The sequence below is a fragment of the Mus caroli genome, unplaced genomic scaffold (assembly GCF_978045245.1).
Source record: "Mus caroli unplaced genomic scaffold, Mus_caroli_1 scaffold_9, whole genome shotgun sequence".
Taxonomy (NCBI): Eukaryota; Metazoa; Chordata; class Mammalia; order Rodentia; family Muridae; genus Mus; species Mus caroli.
The window spans coordinates 22,816,543-22,837,843 of NW_028227264.1; the positions used below are offsets into that span (position 1 = coordinate 22,816,543).

At 42.2% G+C, this 21,301-nt stretch overlaps 1 protein-coding gene across 8 annotated transcripts in view; it reads left to right on the forward strand.

The window, feature by feature from the left end:
* Nucleotides 1-15,652: 15,652 nt before the first annotated feature.
* Epb41l2 (erythrocyte membrane protein band 4.1 like 2) overlaps nt 15,653-21,301 on the forward strand; it is a 151,196-nt gene continuing 145,547 nt past the window's right edge. For all 8 annotated transcript variants that reach the window (XM_085842698.1, XM_029482272.2, XM_085842696.1 and 5 more), the window contains exon 1: nt 15,653-15,773. The gene's annotated coding sequence lies outside the window, so the exon portion shown is untranslated. The remainder of the gene's footprint in view (nt 15,774-21,301) is intronic.

Consider the following 21,301-nt stretch of genomic DNA (forward strand, 5'->3'; position numbering starts at 1 on the left):
TTATAAGAACTTATTGCTATGAGTGACTGTTTGTTTGTTTTGTTCCTCAAGACAGTTTCTCTGTGTAGCCCTGGCTGACCTGAAACCCACTTTGTAGTCCAGGCTGGCCTTGAACTCAGAGACCCATCTGCCTCTGTTTCCCAAGTGGTGGAATTAAAGGTATGGGCCACCATGGCTGGCTTATGGTTGACATTTTTTCACAGATTCTAAGATTCTACATTAAAAAAAATAAAAATGGCCGGGCGGCGGTGGCACACGCCTTTGATCCCAGCACTTGGGAGGCAGAGGCAGGCATATTTCTGAGTTTGAGGCCAGCCTAGTCTACAGAGTGAGTTCCAGGACAGCCAGAGCTACACAGAGAAACCCTGCCTCGAAAAAACAAAATAAAAAATTAAAAAAATAAAAAATAAAAATGGGGAGCTTGTGAGATAGCTCAGTGTAAGAGCACTGACTGCTCTTCTGAAGGTCCTGAGTTCAAATCCCAGCAACCACATGTTGGCTAACAACCACCTGTAATAAGACCTGATTCCCTCTTCTGGTATGTCAGAAGACAGCTGCAGTGTACTTAGGTATAATAAATAAATAAATCTTTGGGCCAAAGCAAGCTGAGTTGACTGGAGTGAGCAGAGGTCCTAAAAATTCAATTCCCAACAACCACATGAAGGCTCACAACCTTCAGCTACAGTGTACTCACCTACATAAAATAAAATAAAATAAAATAAAATAAAAATACTTTGTCCATTTCCAACTTTGTGATTTAAAAAAAAATGATGACAGGTAAATCCATTTTAACCTAGCCATTTCTTTATCCAGGCACCATTGAGCAATAATGCAAATGGTTGTAAGACAAGCCTCCATTTCCGAGGGGAGGGAGGAGTTGCTGATAAGCCTAGTCTGCTCAGTCTGTACTGCAGGATAATATGTGCTCAATCTGATAAAGTTAGACTTAAGCATATTAGACTATGCTTTCAGGTTTTCAGGATGAGCTATATTTATAGTACAAGAACAAAATGTAATAATCTAGCAGTCTTATGGGGATCTGTAGTGTTCCCTAGTTGTGTACAAAGGCTAAACTTATTCTCAAAGCTTCAATGCCATTGTTCAAGTGGTTTTTCTCACATTAGTTCTGTCAGATGTACATGATGCCCTTAGTCAGAGTTTAGCATTCCTCTTTTTACATTGCTAATGCTTTCATTTAGGATTTTAAACTATTTTGTCCATTGATAGAATTGGCCTGAAAATTTCCCCTACTGCATCTTACTTGTATTTCCCTACTATGAATGACTTGGGGTATGTGACTTCTTGTGTCACAAATACATTAATTTACTGTTGCTCTATTCTCAAGGTCTGCTGGTTAGCACCTGTAGTATGTCGGTCTATAGAGATAACCTAAGGAGCAGGCAGCTTAACTGTACAGTCCTCAGTTTAAAAATCAACAAGGAAATGAAGGCATTCCTAGAACACAGTGGAAACCATAGGATAACCAGAATCCCTGGGATACTGCTAAGGTGCTTCTGAAAGGAAAATGTGTAGCTGTGAGTGTTTATATCAAAGAATCAAAATATAAACGACGTGAGCTCCAGCTAAGAAAAGCGCCGGTGAGATGACTCAGAGGGTGAAAATGTCTGTGGTCAAGCTGACTGACCTGAGCGCAATTCCCACAACCCTCATACTGGAAGGAGAGAATTGCCTTACAAATGGGTTACTGACCATATGCACATGTGGCATGTGCCACAACTTTCCCACATAAATGCCAACAAGAATAAATTTAAAAATGTAAAGGAGAGAGAGAGACAGACAGACAGACACACAGAGAGAGAGGGAATTCAAATAACCTAACGATGCACCTCAAGAAGTTGTAAAAAAACAGAAATAACCCAAACCCCAAAACAGTAAGGACAAAGAAATAATAATAATGGTCAGAGCAAAAATCAATGCATTAAAAACTTCCAGGATAAGAGAGGCCCCTTGGTCTTGCAAACTTTATATGCCTCAGTACAGGGAAACACCAGGGCCAAGAAGTGGGAGTGAGTGGGTAGGGAAGTTGCGGGGGGGGGGGGGCGTATGGGGGACTTTTGGGATAGCATTTTAAACGTAAATGAAGAAAATAACTAATAAAAATATATTTAAAATAAATAAATAAATAAATACCTTCGGGATGATACAAAGAATGCAGGAGACACGTCTGGCCTTTAGAAATAACACTACCAGGACTGGCAAAACAGCTTTTTAGGTGAAGGTGTTTAAGAGACAGGCTCAGTGAACCAAGTTTGAGCTTCAAAAATCCATAGGAAGAAAGAACTGCCTTACAAAGTTGTCCTTTGGACTCCATGCACATGGCCATTCCCAAAGCATCCTTTTAACTAGATCTATAAAGCACTTGTATTGATTGTAGTTTTCATTATAATTGGATTAATTTCTACTATCACAGTACTTTCTTTCAAGTTTAATTTCCTCAGTGCCCCAGGGTAATGGAAGCCATTTCCCTCCACTGGTTATGTGGAAACTGTCATTACCGTGTTTTTAAATAGTCTATTTGAATTTAAATTTTTGTATTACATTTATTTATGTGTGTGTGTACATGTGTGTGCATGCATGTCTGCAATGCTCTGTACAACATGCATATGTGTGTGTGCCTGCATGTGTGCACATGCTTTCTACCAAGCGTGCGTGTGTGTGTGTGTGTGTGTGTGTCTGTGTGTCTGTGTGTACACACAGCATATATGTAAAAGTCAGAGGCCAACTTGCTGGAGTTGGCTTTATCCTTACACCATGTGGGTTCTGGGAACCACACTCAGGTTTTCAGGCTTGGTGGTTTGACACCTTTATCTTTTGAGCCACGTCAGTGGCTCCTTATTTGTATTTTTAAAAATGTTTTATAATTTCATGTTCCAACTTTGGTGTATATAATTTTTAAATTTTTATTTCCTTTTATAATTATGTATTTTTTTGTGTTTTCTTTCTTTATTTAGAGACAAGCTATAGTATTATTAATATAGCTCAGGCTAGCATAGATCTTTTTATGAGTCCTGACTGGCCTAGAACTTACTATCTTGCTATCTCCTATGTTCTGCTAATACAGGTTGATCAACACAAATGGCTTTTTTTTTTTTAAGGTTAGAAAAAAAATATTTTTTTTTATTTTATATCTTATGTGTAGAGGTGTTTTGCCTGTATGTATATCTGGTGTCCTTGGAGTCAGGAGAGAACACTGAATCCCCTGGAGCTGAAGTTACTGATGGCTGTAAATCACACTGTGGAAATCAAACTTAGGTCCTCTAGATCAGCAGTGAGCCCTGAGCATCTCTCCAGCTCCTTCACTGGTTTTATTTGACAATTTCATGCATGCATACACTGCATCTTGATTTTATGCACACCTGATGCCCTTCCTCTGCCCCCGAATCTCCCAACACACACTTTTCCACCTGGATGCCCTTACCTAGGTATAATAGGCAGGCCTTGAACTTTCAGTGATCCCCCTGCCTCTACATCTTGAGTGCTGAGTTTCCAGGCATGCATGGCTGATATGTTATCTCTCTAAAGGCAAGGCTTCATCCTCACAGCACTCTTTTTTTGTTTGTTTGTTTGTTTTGTTGGTTTTTTCTGAGACAGGGTTTCTCTGTGTAGTCCTGGCTGTCCTGGAACTCACTTTGTAGATCAGGCTGGACTCGAACTCAGAAATCCACCTGCCTCTGCCTCCCAAGTGCTGGGATTAAAGGCATGCGCCATCATGCCCGGCCCTCACAGTACTCTTAAAGGTGTTGCTTTTCATAACCAAATGTCTTCTAATAGGGTGGCTTATGGAAAACAAGTTTAGAAGTATCAGAAACACACAGGTGGCTTTAGGCCAAAGCCTGCTCAATGGTTTTGGTAGCACAATAACAGAATGCCCCCTAAAGGTGTATTTCACATGGGTGTTTTTCCCTCTGAGCTGATTCAAGCTTCAAGGAAGCAAGTGTTGCCACAACACATTTCACTTCAACTGCCTGTTCTCAGGCAGTGCACAGCCAGATCTGTGTGCAGAGTGCAGTGCCAGCTTCCATGGTTGTTCACCTCTAGGGGCTTGGTCTTCTGGAGTCACACCTTCCACATTTACTTTACCTTTTCCATCAGGCTCAGCTAGGTATGTACAATATATTTTAAAATAGTAAATCTGGGGTCTGGGGATTGCCAGACAAGTTGCCATGCAAGCTTGAGGAGCTAAATTTTATTTTTAGAACCCACAGAAACGTTGGTAGTTTGTACCCATAATCACAGTGAACCCACAGGAACACTGGAAGTGTGTGCACCTATAATCACAGTTCCTAGGAGGCAGAGACTGGAGGACCCTGAAGGCTTGCTGGCAACTCAGTCTAGGTGAATTGGCACGCTCTAGACTCAGTGAGAAACCCGGACTCAAGGAGATAAGGTAGACAGTGATTGAGGAAGACAAGTGACATTAATCTCTGACCTGGACACACATATGTGCTCACACATGTGCACACACAGGGGAACATATGTACATACAAAACTATTGTATTCATTGTGATACTTGTCTTTGAATACTTTGCCTGTCAAACTAGGAAATAGAAGGTACTTTACTTGTTTTTGATTAAGGATATTCCTTTTTTCTTTCAACAAATAATTAATGAAGATGGCTGTATTATTCAGGGTTCTCTAGAGTCACAGAACTTATGGAATTATTATACATTAAGGGAACTCATTGGAATGAGTTACAGTTTGCAGTCCAACTAACCTAGTAATGGGCAGCTGTGAGTAGGAAGTCCAAGAGTCTAGTAGCGGCTCAGTCCCATGAAGCTAGATGCTTCACCTGCTCTTCAGTATGGAATCCTAAAGAAGTTGTTTCCAGCAGATGTGCTGGCAAGTAAGTGCAAGCAAAAGCAAAGAACAAACACTTCCTTTTTCCATTGTCCTTCTGTAAGCCTCCAGCAGAAGGTGTAGCCCAGATTAAACGTATATACAACACATCCGGATTTGGAACTTGCTCTGTCCTAGACTGGCCTTGAACTCAGAATGCTTGCCTCTGTCTCCTAGGATTAAAGGCATGTATTACCCTGCCTGGGCCTAAGCTTTTCATGGCCACTATGCCTCAAGATCTGGGCCAGAAACCTGTGTCTTCCAGCCTCAAGTTCTGGATCACAGATGTACCCTTCATTTCTAGATTGTAGTTTAATCCAGATGTTGTCAAGTTGACAACCATGAAAAGCCATCACAGTGGCTTATTTAAACCCGTGTCCTGAGATTAAAACACCATGGGATACAAAGAAGTCCCTGCTTTCATAGAGCCTGGAGTTGTATGGCCTTTTATTGCTTTCTGGGTGTGGTTTTGTTTTTCTCAGCAATCATGTTTTCCAGGAAATTTTTTCTTCTGGAGAGGGTCATGGGTGGTAGTAGCATCACAAAACCTTAAACTTCGTTGTAAGCTTTCCCCCATAAGCAGAACACATTTCTGTGCTATGGGGACCCACACGGAATGCAAGTAAGGGCTGGTAGTTGGTAATACTGGCCTTTCTACCACCAGTCTGTTTTGAATAAACAAAGGCCACCCTGCAGGAGAATATGTTGTTGTCCAAGTAGAAGTAATTGTTTACTTAGAAATGGCCTCATTCCTGCCCAGAGGTGGTGCATGCCTTTAATTCCAGCACTCAAGAGGCAAAGGCAGGTAGATCTCTGAGTTTGAGGCCAGCCTGGCCTTCAAATTGAGTTCCAGGACAGCCAAGGCTATCCAGAAAAACAGACAAACAACCCCTATCTCAAAAAACAAAGCAAAGAAAAAATAAAAAAAGAAAAAGAAAATAAATGCCTACATTCCTGTTTCAATGGCTCTGTCACTGCTATTTCTACAGGCCATTAAAAACAAATGAGCCCATCCAGACTGGGCTACACAATATCCAATGCCAACTTCAAATAATTGAGGGTCTAACTCTTCTAACTTTTCTCTTGATTCAACAATCTCTTAGCTGTTCCCATTGATATAAAATCACTGCTGCTAGGTTTTATATCACCAGTTGCTGAGGCCAGTCACAAATTATACTCCACAGGCAAGATCCCTCATAGCATGTTCAAAACCTTTGGCATTCAGGATCACACCCATCAGAAGTTGTCTATGATAGGCTTTGGACATGTCACCCCACACACACTAGATTTCTGAAGCTAAGCAGGGTCAGCCCTTGTGATGGTTTGTGTATGCTTGGCCCAGGGAGTGGCACTATTAGGAGGTGTGGCCTTGTTGGAGTAGGTGTGTCATTGTGGGCTTTAAGACTTAGCTGCCTAGAAGCAATCTTCTCCTAGCTCTTCAGAATAAGATGTAGAACTCACAGCAACTCCAGCCCCAAGTCTGCCTGCATGCTGCCATGCTCCTACCTTGATGATAATGGACTGAACCTTTGAACCTGTAAGCCAGTCCAAATTAAATGCTATCTTTTATTAAGAGTTGCCCTGGTCATGGTGTCTGTTCACAGTAGTAAAACTCTAAGACAGGCCTGATTAGTACTTGTGAGAAAACTGGTCAATGGAATTGTGGTGGTAGATCTGTGTGAGAAATAAAGTCCAATGCCAAGGCTTGAAGGTCATTTTGCCTCCCAATTCCCATATCCAGTTAAATGGGTATGAGAAGGACATTGTTTCTCTATAATCTGATCAAACCCTCTGCTCAGTACAGCCTGGGAAAGAGCTTAGAACAGTAGAGACAGGCTGGCAGTGTGGCTGAGTGGGGAGACATAATCAGAGGCCATTCCCATCTTATTAAAATACAGTGTTCTGTCTCAGTGTCTCCCCATAGACAGACATCTGTTTGATCCCAGCAAAACTGGTATCCATGTTCATAATGCACCTTCTGTCGTCCCTTTGCCTTGGGTTCTTTTGGTCTTTGAATGAGTCTAACTAAACTCTTCTCCTTTGCCTTGAGAAATTTCGAGACATCTTAAATCCCTATAGCTCTTGTTTACAAAGTCAGTCTAAATCAAAGTACAAAATAACTTTTTACTGAATTCACTCTGTGGTTATTTTATGAATTGCGTTGGCATGTAATAGAAATCAATGAAGTCTGTCATTCATATAAAATAGTATTTCATCTTCATTGTTCATACACGCTTAAAGATGACAAAGATAGTCTCTGTTAGGGCATGAGGACTCTCTAAGGGCCAGAGACAGTAACCAGAATTCCTGAAACCTTGTATTTTTTTTTTGTTATTGTTCCATATTTATTGTCCACCAGACTCTGGACTTGGCAGTGGGCATAGTGTTTCACTCATCTTTAGATTTCCTGAGCAAGACTTGGTATAGGATGATGTGCAGACTGGTAGACTGAAATCATATAACTTTGTTGTAGCCTTCTAAAAGCTCCTTTTCTAGGAACTTTTTTTTTTTTCAGGGTTAGGATTTGAACCTAGGGCCTCTTGCAAATGCTCTACCACTGAGCTATATCCTCAGGCCATTCTATTTCTGATTTTAGTTCTAGGGAGCAATTGGCCATGAATATCCACATGCAACTGTGGAGTTCTGGTTCTCATGTTGGTGCTTCTTCCCCTTAAGAGTGAGAAAACACAGGGTACATTAGAGGAAAACCTACAAGTACAGTTGAAGGAATACCAACTTTCTGTAGACTTGAGAAGACGATGGCTACTATTAGCCATTGTGCAGTTGCCAAAGGAGATTGTGATCATTTGCAATAACTTATAATGAAAAGGGGCTTTGTGATGATTCTGATGGAAAAACTATAGAGACTATTACTGCAGATGGAAACTGGAGAGGTTGATTGAGGGAAGATTCTGATCGTGTGCTGGAAAAGTGTGGCAAAAGCAGGTGGATCTCTATGAGTTCATAGCCATCCTGGTCTACATAGTGAGATCCAGGAGAGTAAGAACTGTGTAGTGAAAAATCTATTGAAAAAAGAAAGAGAGAAATAAAGAAAGAGGTAGGAAGGGGGGAAAGAAGAGAAAGAGGGAGAGAGAGAACAAATGAGCCTAAGAGTAGGCTACACAATACCCAATGCCAAGTCCATACAACTGAGGGGATAACTCTTCTAATTTATTTCTTGACTCAACAAAACAATCTCTTTGCTTTTCCCATTACCACTGTTGCTAGGTTTTACACAAACAGCTTGGGGGGAGGTGGTAGTATGGTATTTGGAAATTGTTTATCAAGATAACTGCCAGCAACTTTTCTTTTATTTTTTTTCTTAAATTTTCTTATTATTTAAATGCATTTTCAACATCAAGAAATTAATAATATTGAGTATTTTGAAAATCAAATAATGCATAAAAATTTGTTCAACTTTTTTATTCATATCCCTAAAAATATCATTAATGGATATTTAACACTATCCATAACTGAGGATCCTATATCTAATGTTGAATACTAAATTGTTTCAAAACATACAAAATATTCTTTGGAAGTTAAGCATAATAAAAGACCATAAAATGTTAAAAATTAATCATTAAGAAATTTATTCAAAAGCCCTTATATGATACCACCTGACATAGTGAAAGAGTATTTAAAATGCATTATATATCTGTGTACATTTTTTAACAATCAGTTTACTTAAAAAAGATTATTCTAGAAGTTATTTTATCAGTAAGTATATTTTAAAAATTTCAAAATAGCAAAAACTCTTTGAAGTTAAACATTAAGAAAATGCTATTTTCAGTCACAGAGCAAAAAATTATCATTAATATTTCCATGATGTTCGTAGAACATGATTTTAATATTTTCAACTGTTGATATTCAACAAACAGAATAATTATTTTAAGGTATATCTCATTGTTATGTCTCTCTTTTCATTTCCGATTTTGTTAATTTGGATACTGTCTCTTCTCCCTCTGGTTAATCTGGCTAAAGGTTTATCTATCTTGTTGATTTTCTCAAAGGACCAGCTCCTGGTTTGGTTGATTCTTTGTATAGTTCTTTTTGTTTCTATTTGTTTTGATTATTTCCTTCCTTCTACTCCTCTTGGGTATATTTGCTTCTAGAGCTTTCAGGTGTGCTGTTAAACTGTTAGTGTAAGTTCTCTTCAGTTTCTTTTTGGAGGCACTCAGAGCTATGAGTTTTCTTCTTACCACTGCTTTCACTGTATCCCATAAGTTTTGGTATGATGTGTCTTCATTTTCATTAAATTCTAAAAAGCCTTTAATTTCTTTCTTTATTTCTTACTTGACCAAGTTATCATTGAGTAGAGCATTGTTCACCTTCCATGTGTATGTGTTTAAGACCAGCCTTAGTCCATGGTGATCTGATAGGGTGCATGGAGTTATCTCAATCTTCTTGATTGAGATAATCTGTTGAGGCTGGTTTTGTGACCCATTATATGGTCAGTTTTGGAGAAGGTACCATGAGGTGCTAAAAAGAAGGTATATTCTTTAGCTTTAGGATGAAATGTTCTATAAATATCTGTTAGATCCATTTGGTTCATAACTTGTGTTAGTTTCACTGTGTCTCCATTTAGCTTATGTTTCCATGGTCTGTCTATTGCTTAGAATGGGATGTTGAAGTCTCCCACTATTATTGTGTAAGGTGCAATGTGTGCTTTGAGCTTTAGTAAAGTTTCTTTTGTGAAGGTGGGTGCCCTTGCATTTGGAACATAGATGTTCAGAATTAAGAGTTCATCTTGGTAGATTTTATTCCTTTGATGAGTATGAACGTTTCCTTTCTTATCTTTTTTGACAACTATTGGTTGAAAGTTGATTTTATTTGATATTAGAATGGCTACTCCAGCTTGTTTCTTGGGACCATTTGCTTGGAAATTTGTTTTCCAGCCTTTTACTCTATGGTAGTGTCTGTTTTTGTCATCGAGGTGTATTTCCTGTATGCAGCAAAATGTTGGGTCCTGTTTACTTATCCAGTCTGTTAGTCTATGTCTTTTTACTGGGGAATTGAGTGCACTGATGTTAAGAGATATTAAGGACCAGTGATTGTTGCTTCCTGAGTTTTTTGTTGTTGTTGTTGCTCTTGTTAGAGGTGGAATTATATTTGTGTGGCTATCTTCTTTTGGGTTTGATGAAAGATTACTTTCTTGCTTTTTCTAGGGTGTAGTTTCCCTCCTTGTGTTGGAGTTTTCCATCTATTATCCTCTGTAGGACTGGATTTGTGGAAAGATATTGTGTAAATTTGGTTTTGTCATGTAATACCTTGGTTTCTCCATCTATGGTAATTGAGAGTTTTGCTGGATATAGTAGCCTGGGCTGGCATTTGTGTTCTCTTAGGGTCTGTATGACATCTGCCCAGGATCTTCTAGCTTTCATAGTCTCTGGGGAGAAGTCTGGTGTAATTCTGATAGGTCTCCCTTTACATGTTACTTGACCTTTTCCCCTTATTGCTTTTAATATTCTTTGTTTTGTGCATTTGGTGTTTTGACTATTATGTGAAGAAAGGAATTTCTTTTCTGGTCCAGTCTATTTGTTTTTTTTTTTTGTTTTTTTTTTTTTTTTTTTTTTTTTTTTTGGTTTTTCGAGACAGGGTTTCTCTGTGTAGCCCTGGCTGTCCTGGAACTCACTTTGTAGACCAGGCTGGCCTCGAACTCAGAAATCCGCCTGCCTTTGCCTCCCGAGTGCTGGGATTAAAGGCGTGCGCCACCACGCCCGGCTGGTCCGTCTATTTGGAGTTCTGTAGGCTTCTTGTATGTTTATGGGCATCTCTGTCTTTAGGTTAGGGAAGTTTTCCTCTATAATTTTTTTGAAGATATTGACTGGCCCTTTAAGTTGGGAATCTTCACTCCCTTCTATACCTATTATCCTTAGGTTTGGTCTTCTCATTGTGTCCTGGATTTCCTGGATGTTTGGGTTAGGAGCATTTTGCCTTTTCTTTGACTGTTGTGTCAATATTTTCTATGGTATCTTCTGCACCTGAGATTCTCTCTTCTATCTCTTGTATTCTGTTAGTGATGCTTGCATCTATGACTCATGATCTTTTTCCTAGGTTTTCTAACTCTAGGGTCATCTACTTTTGTGAGTTCTTTGTTGTTTCTATTTCCATTTTAAGGTCCTGGATGGTTTTGTTCATTTCCTTTGCCTGTTCGATTGTGTTTTCCTGTAATTGTTTTAAGGGATTTTTGAGTTTCGTCTTTAAGGGCTTCTAGCTTTTACCTGTGTTCTCCTATATTTCTTTAAGGGAGTTATTTATGTCCTTCTTAAAGTCTTCTATCATCATCATGAGAAGTGATTTTAGATACGAATCTTGCTTTTCCAATGTGATGGTGTATCCAGGACTTGCTATAGTGGGAGAATTGGGTTCTGATGATGCCAAGTAACCTTGGTTTCTGTTGCTTATGTTCTAACTCTTGCCTCCTGCCATCTGATTATCTCTTGTGCTACCTGCCCTCGCTATATCTGACTGGAGCCTGTCCTTCCTGTGATCCTGGTTGTGTCAGAACTTCTCAGAGTCCAAATGTCTCTGTGATCCTGTGATTCCAGGATCCTGTAATCCTGAGATCCTGGGTTATCCTGGGTGTGTGAGTTCCTGAAGTCAAGCTGCCTCTGGGACCCTGAGATCCTGTGGTCCTGGGCATGTAAGAGTGCCTGGGAGTTGAGTTTTTTTTAGGTGTTGTGAGACTGGCTGAGGAGTTAGAGCCCAAGGTCTGCTCCAGACACCTCTGATACTCTGATCCTGGGCGTGTTAGAGCCCCTGGGATTGGAGCTTCCTCTGGGTATTGTGGAACTTCCCAGTAGTTCACTCCCAAGGAAGGTCTGCTCAGGTCACCGGAAGGAACCTGTGCCACTGGTTGGGTGGAGTTCCTGGGTGCCTAGGTCCTGGTGGTCCCAGTTACTCCCGGTACTGGGGCTGATGTTATGTCCTCCTCACCTCTCATCCTGTGATCCTGGGAGCTTTAGAGCACCTGGGAATAGGGCTTCCTCTGGGTGTTCTGGTACTGGCTTCGGAGTTCATGTCCAAAGTCTGCTCAGGGCACCAGCCCAGACCAGAAGGACCAACAACTTTTCTTCTCCATTTGACCTACTCTTCCATCAAGAGGTGAAGTCAATGGTCTCTCTTTCTAAACCAGGGCTGGTCTTCTGTATTTCTTTGATAAGACAATGGAGTGTGTTACTGTACTACAGCTTGACTTAGGTTTTGCAAGCCTTGTAGGTTTTGTTCATATTTTCTTGAAAACCAGATGCCATGTAAGAAATCTGGGTTTTTCTACTAGAGAAGCCATATAGAATGAGATAGAGGGATAGAGGGGAAGGGCATGCAGTGAGCATCCACATGGAAGAGATATTTGGTGCTCAAGTAACAGACAGGACCAACTGGCAGATGTGAATGGAACTGTCTTAGCTTCTTCATCTACAGTTAAGCTTATCAGCTGCTATCACATGGAACAGAGATGAGGAATACTTTTGAGGCTTGCCCCAAAGACTCATGGCTAATAATGATTGTTTTACCCTTTTGAAGCCTGACAAAACTCCACCAAAGGGTGGCCATGACAGTGTCTTCTACTGTGATATTTGAATGGTGTCTTGGTTGCTTGTCTTGAACTGGGATTGTCTGCATGTAAGCTTGAGAACATACAAGTCAGTCACACTAGAAAACTGTATTATTAGGTTTTCCTGTCTGTGTTCCATGCAAAACAAGGGCTGATTTGTTTCAACCCAGAGCCCCTACAGTGTGTTTCTGTGGCTTAAGCCAGGTACTCAGAGGCACACGTATAAATTGCTAATATAGTAATAGTATAGACCAGCTTTCTTCCCAAGGCTGTGGACTTAGGCCATTGGGGAGATCATGTGTACACTGCTTGTCTACACTGCTTGTCTACATTGCTTGTCTACACTGCTTGCCTGGTTTTGCTGCTGATCGTACTCACATTTGAGGCTGGTGGTACTTGGATGAGGTAACTCTCAAGTCTAGTACCTGAATTTCTATAGTTTTTGGTCTGGGTCAGTCCTTTGCCTGTTATTGTTTGGTTTAGGGAAACCCAGTTATTATTACTGGTGTGTTTTCCTGAGGATGAACACCTGCCCTTGAACCACAGCCTGATAATTTCAGCAGTGTTTCAACCTTCCTGCATTGCTGAGAACCTCCTATTTAGGACTTTGCCCAAATGTCCCTCCCTTCCCTGTTAGGTTTCCTTGCTTGCATTGGCCACCTGTTGTTTGCTGATATCTCCCATCCTGTTTCTTTACAATATTCAAGTTCTCGGAACACATATCCCTCTCAAGTCTGCCAGGTCCTCACTGAGTCTGCTCGTCCTAATCATCTTTGGTCTTCTTCCTTTTGAGGCAGGTTTTCCCTCTGAACTTAGTCCTTTTGTGTTTTGTCCTAGGCTGCGTGTCTGTAAGCTTCACTCATCCCTTAATGTTGACCCCAAAGTGCTAGGGTTATAAGCACCTGCAGTACTACACCTGGCTGCTACCTGGATGTTGGCTTCTGATTTCAGGTCCTCATCAAGCCACCTTTGGGGCTATGTGGATGAAGGTTTTATGGGCCCCAAACTTACGTGTTGAACTCAGGTTCAACACTATAGTATGAACTTGCACTGCAGTCTTAGCTACATGTGGTAGGAATATCACTTGAGCCCAGGAACTCTAGGCAAGTGTAGTTGTCTTAGTCAGGGTTTCTATTCCTGCACAAGCATCATGACCAAGAAGCAAGTTGGGGAGGAAAGGGTTTATTCAGTTTACACTTTTCACCACCAAGGAAGTCAGGACTGGAACTCAAGCAGTTCAGGAAGCAGGAGCTGACGCAGAGGCCATGGATGGATGTTACTGGCTTGCTCAGCCTGCCTTCTTATAGAACCCAGGACTACCAGCCCAGGGATGACGCCACCCACAATAAGCCCTCCCCCTTGATCACTAATTGAGAAAATGCCTTACAGCTGGATCTCATGGAGGCATTTCCTCGAGGGAGGCTCCTTTCTTTGTGGTAACTCCAGCTTGAGTCAAGTTGGCACACCAAACCAGCCAGTACAATGATCAACATGGTGAACATCTGTCTCAAACAAAAATGAAATATGTCTTATTCTTAGTATGGAATCCAAATTACAGATATTTAATTTCAATGTCTTGGAAAGTACTGGATCTTGAAGTTTGGTTTATGGGAGCTGCCTCTGTGGACCAGGTCTTAATTATTTCCCTGAAGGTCTTGGGTTGAAAGGCTTGGTTCCCAGTTAATGATATTGTGGGGAGATAGGAACCTTTGCATGTGGGACCTAGTTGGAGGAGGTTAGGTCATTGGGTATATGTCAGTGGAAGGTATATTAGGACCTCAGTCTCTCAATTCTTGCTTCTCAGATTCCATGAGGCAATTTGCTCAATGTGGTCCCTGCCGTGATACTTTGCCACCCATTCAAAGTAAAGGACTGGGTGACCAAGGACAGAAGCCTATGGCACCATGAGGAAATCTCTTCAAAGTTATCTGTTTCAGGCATTTCCTCATAGCAACAGAAAAGCAACACCAATTATTCCAAGCCTTCTTTATGCTAGAAATGTATGTAATCAGGATTCTAGTATTCATTAAACAGCTTATCAAACTCTCCTTGTGTTCTTAGCGTCTGGGACTGAAGTCAACTAAGTCAACTCAAGTTTCTGACACACAACAAATGCTATTATAGCAATAATTTTATTATTTACAAGGATGATTCTAGCAAGTAATTTATTTCCCCAACTCTTTTCTTTTTGATGTAGGTACCCTTTTTATAGTAAGGACCAACTGATAAAACACCTGCATGTGTGCCATTACCTGGGAAGTATTATCCACACCCAAGGCATTGCTACTGATGGTTAATTTGATCTTGCTAATTTTACAATGTTTAGGAAGGAAATTGGCAGAGGTGAATCATTAAAGATTTTATTAGAGGTGGGAGGAAGCAAATGACTAGAAGAACACAGGGTGGGGTTGCAGATGCTGGAGGCAGTGGGCTGCCACTCTGACAGCTTGACATGCAATGCTCAGAAAGGATGAAATAAGTAGAAGAGATTGAGGTCAATTGTACTAATCTGTAAAATTTACCACGATCTATCTATCTATCTATCTATCTATATCATTCATATATATAATATATATATCACGTGTGTATTTTTTTATTTTAATTTTTTTTGTCACTGCCTTATTCCCATTATACTTTGCAAGCTAGGTTCTCAATTCTCTGCCTGGAGAAATCCTGACTAGTAAGGCTGAGCATCAAAGCGCCTCTCCTCCACGGGGTTTACCCAATCTCTCCTGCCTCTCCCACAGGAAGAATAAATGGATTCTTTTCAAGCCTTTCCTGTGAAAGCACTTCTTTCACTGCAGACTGAGGGGGGACCCGGCTTTCCTTATTCGGTTTCCTGGACCTGCTCTACCGTCTACCACGAAATAGGCATCCAGTGAAGGTTTGGTTAGTGAAAGCACTCCGAAGAAAGAACTTTTCGAAGTTGAGAGGGCATTTAAGGCCAAGATGCTCAGAAAGAACGCCTCGCACACGTGCACTGGCTGTCATTATCTCCAGGGTCGCTCCGAAGGCGAAACGCACCCCTGCGACGGGGCACTGGGCCCGAGAGACGCGCGAACCCCTCGGGAAGGCCCCCCTCCCACGCCAGCCGGCGCCGGGGGCGTGGCTTTGGCCGTGGGGGCGTGGCCTGCCCGCGGGGGTTTCCGCGCCCGGGGCGTGCCGGGCGGGGGACGAGGGCGGGGCTTCCGCCAGGAGGGGGCGGGGCTTGCGCGGAGAGTTCTCTGACGGCCCCAGTCAGGGAATTTCAATTTGAAACCCAGAGGAGGGTGGAGGCGGCAGGCGCGGAGGGCCGGCGGCGTCCGAGGCTGGAACGGGACGCGTTCCCGGGGCGAGCAAGCTCGAGAGGGGCGGTGTCCGGGTAAGGAGGCGAGCGGGCTGCGGAGTGGCGGGCCGGGTCCTGACACGCTGCAGGCGGGAAGCGGACCCCGGCAGGAAGCCCGGACGGCCATCCCGGGCGGGGGAGGGGGCGGCCGCGGGCCCTTCTCTCTCCTTCCCGGGCGGGGACCGCCGCGGCGTCCCCCGGCTCTCGCGCCCCGGCCCTGCCGAGGCGTGCGGCTCCATCCTGGGTGCCGGGGGCTCGCCGCGCCCTCTCTCCCGAGGGTCGCCAGATGCGGGCCCGCGGCGCGCGTGGGCTCTGCGGGAGTCGGGGAGGGAGCGCGCCCCGCCAGCCACCCAGCCCCACGCGCGCCGCAGGTCTGGCTAACGCGGGCGATCCTCTGTCCCCGCCGCCCACTGTGCGGTCTGGAGCCGAGGACACCCTCGCACGTTTTCTGCGGCGAGCCTTCCAGCTCGGACACCAGGCCATCCGCCCCCGATGGCTTCTTTTTCTCGGCGCTGGCAGCTGAGGGGTGGGAGCAGTTTAGGTGAGCTGCAGGTCAGGGCTACGAGGAGGAAATAACCGAGTCGATGGCGTTGAGGTTGGCATCTCGGGATCCCCCATCCTCAACCCCAGACGTCTGCGGTGGACGTTAGTCATTAAATGTCCCCAGACGCCAGCCTCAGGCGGGGCCAAGTTTTATTTATTTATTTGGAGTGAAGTTAGAAGAGCGCCCCCTTCCCCCGGTGTCTTATTTTGGGGAGTGGTCTCCGTGGAGCCTTCCTTACAAAATGAGGAAACCCTTCAGTAAATCTGTCACCTGAACAGCTGTCCCTGATTTTTAAGGTTCCTGGGAGAGTGGTAGGCACGGTGGCATTTAGGGGAGTTGTACTTATATTTCCTCCTTTGGGAATCAAGATTCTCTCTGTTTCTTGAACTTTGTTGCATGTAAAATGTGGGGTGTGCAGGGCAGTATGTTCTTGTTTCTGTGATTAGCTACAAAACAAAACAAAAATGGTCTCAGTTTTCTCCACTCATTTTTTTCTTCAGTCCTTCCTGTCTCCTCTCCTCTCCTCTTCTCTTCTCTTCTCTTCTCTTCTCTTCTCTTCTCTTCTCTTCTCTTCTCTTCTCTTCTCTTCTCTTCTCTTCTTTCTTTCTTTCTTTCTTTCTTTCTTTGTGGGAGTTCATTATGTCTGTATTCTTCATTGCCTTATAACGCTGCATTAATAACATTTTAGTCTAGTCTGTCAGACATTCCCGTGGATTTGAGGAAAACTCAATCCGTTTCTTGGCTGTGGGAGATGGAGTTTAGAAGTCGCAGTGCTTGTACAGGTTTTCCTGTGCTATTCAGTTTGTTTGCAGGCTCCTGCTGTGAGAAATCTCTGGTTTGCCTTGCAGCCACTGGTAGGCTGCCTTGCAATGTTATCCTGGATCTTGGTAGGCACCAGCAACCCCCTTAGGTTGCTAGTTTGACATAACTTTGAGAGAGAGAGAGAAAGGCTATGTCACCTGTTGGGGCTAGGGCGGTCATTTCAATAATTTGGTTTGAGAGCCGCCATCAAACCTCAGAGGTCTTTGTACCCTTTGGAGAACTGGAGGAGTTGCAGCAGTGGTGTGAAGTTTGCCCAGTTTAATCCTATTCTGTCTTCTCCACTTCTGGGGCAGAATTCCCATTGAAGACAGCAGTGGTCTTGCTTGCAAACTGCCTATTGAGAACAAGAGGCTGCTCATTAACAGGAGAGGACGGTCCCTCTCCTTTAAAACGATCCCCTTTAAGAAGGATCTAGTCCTAACAGTTCTTCAGTCATTTACCTCTAGTAGAAGTAGGACACTGTGTGCAAGAAAAAAAAATGTGGCTGCATTGAGCCATTAGCTCTCTTGAAGTCTAATGAGAGGGGGACTGTTAAAAGGAATCCAAAGTACTGCTGTGCAATAGATTTTCAGTGACACGTTTCTGTGTAAGAAATGTAAGCTGCTGTGGGATGTCTTATGATAACTGATTATGGATCTTTAAAATCCGAATTCTTAGGTCCAATTAGAAAGAAACCCATTTGGAGCTTTCCAGGAACGGATACCCACCCCCCACCCCAAAATAACTGCAGACAGAAAAATAAGGGACCTTGGAAGTTTGCTATACCTGGAGACACGGCTTTAGGACATTTTGTTTGTGTACATTTCATGTTACGTGCGAGTCTGGGCGAGAGGGACCGTCTTTAGATTTGTGAGGACTCAGCTGACCTGAGTTGGTGAGCCTGGCGTCTTCTGCTTTTTAATGTAATGTTCTTGTGGTTTACTTCTTTCAAATTACCAGTTCTAAAGAATCGAAAACCTAACCAGTGACCAGAATGTAAAAAATAGACATTAAAAAAAATCAGAACCATATCCACATGGGCTTACCCAACCACACACTTTCAACTAAAAATAGTCACGACGAGAAGGCAGCCCTCAACTAAAATAGTTATTGGTAAATTTTCTCCATAACTAGCAGTTCTGTGTAGTTACGCTTAGCATTTAGTTCTGCTCTGAATCGGCACTCTGTAATGCTGTGGCTGGTGACCTGCAGAGGCTGTATCTTTGCCATATTATTTAGGAATGCAGGGCTCATATTTTACATAGTGGGAGGTTTGATTTTTGTTTCCTTTCCACAGTAAAGCAAGGGCTTTTTCTTTACTTGGACTGAGATAGCTGTGGGTAAACATTCTTGAAAAATATGAATTGCTAGTTGATTTTTTTTCTTTTTTCAATAAGGCAGCAGAAGTTTGTGGAGCTCATTCTCATCGGGCCACATGTTGCTTCTCTGGAGTGTTTATTGGAGGAGACAGAGGAAATGTGCCTCTTCCCTCCGCCCCACCTTTATTTAGAAACATTTGCTTTTGCTTGTTTGTTTTTTGTTTTGTTTTGTTTTCTCTCCAGATTAGAGTTGCTGTATCTAACCACTGGGTACTCTCACAGATTTAAAAGCCGCAAGTCAATGTTTATTCTGGCTTCCATAGTCAGCAAAAACTAGCCAAACCCTAATTCACTGCTCTTTTATAGAATCTTGGAATCTCAGGGCTGAACTTTTAAGAGTCAGCAAATCTACTCTTAGCTCTGTTCCTTTCCCCTTCCCACACAAACATTTCTAGCTTCTTTGGAAGACCTGAATAAATAGGGGTTTGTATGATTCCTTCACAGATTGTAGACAGAGCATCCTTGGGGAGTACTATGTTTTAGCAGTAACTTAATATTCATAAGATTTCTATCATTTGTCTCTCTGGGCAGTGTCCCAAACTAAAATCTAAGCTTGAATGACTGCTGTGTGTCATTAACTAAAGGACATGGCCACTATAGCACCTATTAGTAGGTAGTTACTGAGAGGCCACAAGTAAGCTAGAAATGAAATAGGAGAACTATCTCTAATAAATCTTGAAAAAATTGACAGTTATAACTTTTTGAGGGTAGTTTTTCTATAAACTACATGTATTTTGTATGAGATAGAAGGGAATACACATACACACCACATATTTACATTATATCTGATAGATGGTGAATCAGTAGTAGAAAATTAATTCACAGAACCTTTTTTTGTATATTTTTAAAGGTTGACTTTTTATGTGTGTGATTATGTTGCCTGCACGTATGTATGTGTACCATGTGGGTGCCTGATGTCCACACAGACCAAAAGAGGGTGCTGCTTCTGTTGGAACTGGAGTTATGGGCAGTTGTAAGCTCTGTAGGTAATGGAAAGCAAATCTGGATTCTCTGCAAGATCAGCAAGTGCTCTTTAACTGCCGAACAGTCTTTCCAACCTTCTTGAGTATATTTTTAATTACTTTAATTCCAGCACTTGGGAAGCAGAGGCCAGCAGATTTCTGTGAGTTCAAGGTCAGCTTGGTCTGTGTTGTGAATTTCGGGACAATCAGGGCTATGTAGAAAGGTCTTGTCTCAAAACAAAACAAAGCAAACAATAAACAACAACAACAACAACAACAACAAAACAAAACAAAAATAAAAACCCCAACCAGCTAACCAAATAAAATTCCAAAAAAGCAAAACAACAACAAAGCCCAGGGTTTCATACAGTTTAGAATGGTGCTGATCCTTCTGTGTAGCTAAGGTTGGCTTTGAACTTCTGGTCCTCTAGTTTCTAGTTGCTAGGATTCCAGTTGTGTGCTTTGAAAACTTGAGCCAACTTTATAGAGGTTGGTTGTAGCTCATGTAGAAACATCATGTAAATAATAAAGAGGACTGACTTTTGAAACAGCGCTGGACGCAGTTCCCCCTTGTTCTTATCATTGGGTGTAGGGGCTTAGATGGGCGGTTTTCATGTTTACGATCGTAAATCATCTGTACATGGTTTTCCTGGTTTGAATAGCATTTATTATAACTAGAATTTTTGTAAAAAATGAGAGGTTTTCTGAGTTTTCTTTTTTTAACAAAAAAGAAAACTTTTTATTTGAGTTTTCATTTCAAATCCCAAGTCAGATCTTTATAGACTCTCAGTGCCTTCATACTTCTTCTGGGTTTCCCTCTCAAATGGGCCTTGAGTTAATTTTATACGCTTAGTGACGTTAAGTATGCTTCGCTCAGATAACTGATTTTTTTTTTTTTTTTTTTTTACATTTTAACTTTTTTTTTTTTTTTTCATTTAGCACCCTCAAAGGTGAACTAAAAAATGGCATGTAGGTTCATCTACCATCCAGGCATGTTTTTTCAGATTCCAACTCTGGGTGTCCAGGTCTCTGGATGAGCTTTGCAGCTGACTCCATCAGGGTTTTACAGCAGTGTCTAGTTCACCCATTGTTCCACAGTGTGTGTGTCTACATCTCAGCAGTTTGAAGGTATGCAGATGTGAGTTATATTTGCTACTGTTCTTTGCCCTCCATCCCCCATTATCCAAAGAGGCTACTTTTTAAGAATAGACACACACACACACACACACACACACACCCTCCACTCTTGGGAGACTTGGTCAGAAGTGCTTAGACAACTTAAGTTATACTCTTGATGTGAGGATCGAGAGCTTAGTGAGAATGTGTTGCTTGGGGGGTGTCTTGGGACTGTGGTAAGAAGCGTGCTTCTGTTTGTGTTTGAGTGAGTGCAGGAAAGAGGTTGAGAGGTAAGGGGAACATAGAGAAAGACCAAATAGGAATATGAGAATATTTGGGTGGTAAGAAGAGGTTTCAAATTGCTGATCTAATTCAGCAGTTATTTTTAAGTAATAATTACTGTTGTATGAAACAAGCTTTCGCGTAGACGAGGAGGCTGACCTTGAACGTGGTGTGTGGCCAAGGAGGACCTTGAGCATCCAGTTTATGTGGTGCTGGGGTCTGACCCAGGGCGCACACTCTATAGCTGAGCTGCATCCCAGACCTAGTTCTTAAATGTTGGCGATGAGGAAGTCAGAGTCTGCAGAGACACTGTTTCCTTATCTCTCCTTTTGTTGTAAGGTTGTACTTTGTCACTGTTGTTTTTTCCCCTCTGCCCGCTGTACTTACTTCCTTTCCATTGGATTCTCCAGTCCGTCCCTCTGTGCTGTTGTCAAGGTGGATAAGATATTCAATCTTATCCACTTGTATTGTTACCTGTGA